Here is a 3,743-nt window from a genome sequence, read left to right on the forward strand (position 1 = left end):
TGTAGAATTATGGGCGATATCAGGTCTGTCTGTTGTAGCCGCTATTTCGCCCCAAAATAATCATCCCAAATTGGGCTGTGTATAACTATGTAAATGTCTCTAGGACAAGGTGACATTTATCAATATATATTCTATAAAGTAAAGGTTCCTGGAGTATCCTTTAGGGGTTCTTGAAACTGTGGGGGAACCCCTATAAGTTCTTTGAAGAACCCCTTATGGTTCATCTAAGAACCTTTTTGGGGTTCATTTTTTTTACCACCCTCCCTCATTATAAAAGAATATTGTAATAATAACAATATTGACAATATTAATTTAAATTATGAATTGTTTATTTAGTGGCACCACAAATGTGAATTAAAATTTACAAAACAAAACACATTACAAAACTGCAACATTTCTGCAGACATGTCAGACCATAATAAATAATACATTTACTTTGTATAGTGCTTTTCATGACATTTTAAAATGTATAAATAATGTACAATAAAAACAACACATTAAAAATGAATCATAGGTTAACCTACAACATTGTAGACTTGATGCTAAATACAGATTTTTCAGCTTTAGTGTGTATTTAAGGGAAAATAAAAATCCAGGCGTAGCAGAGCCCCAAGTCCCACAGGGATGTCCTCTATAGGGCGTGGATGTTCTCTTCATCAATGACCAGTGGGATTTCACTCTCATGGTGAAATGGATTTCCGCCGATGTGCAGTAAAGGAGTGAACAGTGTTGAAATCTGCGTCAACAAAAGTAAGAAAATATTAATACACATACAATTAACAAAGAACATAACTGTTCAGCAGTAGTTTTATATAAGCATGCACACCTATATTTATGAAGAAACAGATGATTGGTGCATAGGCATACCTTGTCACGGACATAAAGGCCACTCAGGTCCTCATTGAAGAGGTAGGGCAAGAGCAGAATCACTGCTGTGGTCTCCAGTCCTAGTAAAGTAAATCAATGATCTTACTACACATGCTAATTTTATTACAAAATACATTACAGGGAAGGAATAAGAGCAAATACCTCTTCTATTTTGTCCTTCAGGGACTGTCAAAATAGCAGGATGATGTCCTCGCCCCTGCCTCGCCTCTCTACCTCTGCTAGTCCTTGAATTATATTTTTGTCTTCATCCATTCCATAGACTTTATTCATTTCTGAGAAGATCTGAAAAGATCATTTGCACACAGTTGTATGCTACTAGATTTCAGTTTGTATTTACTGCTATGTGGGTTAAATGTACACTTCAAATGCAGCTGTCCTACAACATATCTGTGCCTTCTTCTTGATCCCAATTGCATTGTGTCCATGTTCTGTCCTATAAGAATTTCAAAGGAAGAGAAAATGTTGTCAAAGAATAGTCTTGAAAGCACATGCAACGTTTCCAAAATGGGATAGTATTGTACATGCAACATTATGCCCCCTTGTGAGTTAATAGCATTGCATGCTGTAGCAGGCTATGTAGAGGAAGACCTCCAATGACGATTCAGTTCATTGTAACATCTCGTCTGGACAGGTCACCATCCTTAGTTAGTTGACGAAGCTAATGTTAGCTAGTTTATTATCACAAAAGTGAGAACTGCTCTAGATTGGAAATTTACGTTAATGAGAGTGTAAAGCAATGTTGGCTTTATGGAAACGATATACAATATATGGGACAGAATATAGTTCAGGAAATAATCCAAACTTAGTTCTGCCTAATTAGGACATAACGTTATATAGCTAGATAACGGTACTGTACTGTAGCTCACAACGCCGACGGTCAAACCCGGCTTTCTAATATTTACGTTAATTAACTATAGTAACGTTATGGAAGCTATTCACAGAAAACCATCACTCTTCATTATTCATTATTTTGTATGTTATATTATAATAATAAATTATTTAGAGACCTATTCAGAGCCAAACATCAACCCAATTTAACTGGGCAGTCAGCTGCTGCTCCAATACAGTATGAGGTGAGAAGGTGAACTGATGTCTAACTGGGCAGTCAGTCATTCATGCTGTACTATGAGTCTGGTCGATCATTGTTACTGCACATTCTGGTGGAAATTCTAACCAATCAGGAGAGGCTTTGTCATTTCTTCAAACAATCAACCTTTATTTGACAAGAATTGCAATACTGTAGCTGGTCAGCCTTACAATCTGAGGTGGAAGGCCGAGAGCTCGATGACACAAGGAGTTCAGAAGCCTTATATAGTCAAACTCTCTTGTGCATATATTAAACACATGATCGTTGTATGTGTCCGTATGTCCGTCTGTAGCAACAGCTAGTTATTCTAGTCTTCTAGTGAGGTGTCAAAACAACAGGAAATCACTCTAGACACAGTTCCTCTGAAGTAGATCAACGGTTCCCTGAATTGGGCCAAGCGCCTTTGGCCTGTCTGTCCAGAGGGTGTGTGGTTGCAGACCCACACAAACATATACTTCTCAACCTTAGAGATCCTTCAACACATTAGAAGTAATTTCAACTTAGAGGTTAACACAGATTGTCCCTCACAACATTGCACAGAGATAAATCAGATCCAACCTGAACTGTGTGATGTAGTAGAGTTGTAATTTCTCTAGAGATAAATCAGACCCAGACTGAACTGTGAGATGTAGTAGAGAGTTATAGTTTCCAACAGGCCAATATTCTACATAGTTTAGTGCATAAAACATTGTAATTAACTACAATGACCAAAATCCACTGCGTGCCTACTTTAAAAATATATATATATATATTTCACCTTTATTTAACCAGGTAAGCTAGTTGAGATCAAGTTCTCATTTGCAACTGCGACCTGGCCAAGATAAAGCATAGCAGGTCGACACATACAACAACACAGAGTTACACATGGAATGAACAAAACATACAGTCAATAATACAGTAGAAAAAAAGGAAAAAAAGTCTATATACAGTGAGTGCAAATAAGGTCAAATAAGGGAGTTATGGCAATAAATAGGCCATGGTGGCTAAGTAATTAGAATATGGCAATTAAACACTGGAATGGTAGATGTGCAAAAGATGGTTGTGCAAGTAGAGATACTGTGGTGCAAAAGGAGCAAAATAAATAAATACAGTATGGGAATGAGGTAGGTAGATGGGCTTTATACAGATGGGCTATGAACAGGTGCAGGGATCTGTGAGCTGCTCTGACAGCTGGTTCTTAAAGCTAGTGAGGGAGATGGGTATCTCCAGCTTCAGTGATTTTTGCAGTTAGTTTCAGTCAGTGGCAGCAGAGAACTGGGAGGAAAGGCGATCAAAGGAGGAATTGGCTTTAGGGGTGACCAGTGAGAGATACCTGCTGGAGCGTGTGCTACGAGTGGGTGCTGCTATGGTGACCAGCGAGCTGAGATAGGGCGGGGCTTTACCTAGCAGAGACTTGTAGATAACCTGTAGCCAGTGGGTTTGGCGACGAGTATGAAGCGAGGGCCAGCCAACGAGAGCGTACAGGTCGCAGTGTTGGGTAGTATATGGGGCTTTGGTGACAAAATGGATGGCACTGTGATAGACTACATCCAGTTTGCTGAGTAGAGTGTTGGAGGCTATTTTGTAGATTACATCACCGAAGTCAAGGATCGGTAGGATGGTCAGTTTTACGAGTGTATGTTTGGCAGCATGAGTGAAGGAAGCTTTGTTGCGAAATAGGAAGCCGATTCTAGATAACATTTTTGATTGGAGATGCTTAATGTGAGTCTGGAAGGAGAGTTTAGTCTATCCAGATACCTAGGTATTTGTAGTTATCCACGTATTCTAA

The 3,743-nt window shown here is 39.0% G+C and overlaps 1 long non-coding RNA gene across 1 annotated transcript; it reads right to left on the reverse strand.

Moving 5' to 3' along the window:
- Window positions 1-311: 311 nt before the first annotated feature.
- LOC124007700 lies at window positions 312-2,161 on the reverse strand. The gene is made up of 3 exons (XR_006833995.1): window positions 1,030-2,161; window positions 868-947; window positions 312-736 (listed from the first exon to the last, which is right to left on the reverse strand). It is a non-coding gene; the product is annotated as an uncharacterized LOC124007700 (long non-coding RNA).
- Window positions 2,162-3,743: the final 1,582 nt, after the last annotated feature.

The sequence above is a fragment of the Oncorhynchus gorbuscha genome, linkage group LG21 (genome assembly GCF_021184085.1).
Source record: "Oncorhynchus gorbuscha isolate QuinsamMale2020 ecotype Even-year linkage group LG21, OgorEven_v1.0, whole genome shotgun sequence".
Taxonomy (NCBI): Eukaryota; Metazoa; Chordata; class Actinopteri; order Salmoniformes; family Salmonidae; genus Oncorhynchus; species Oncorhynchus gorbuscha.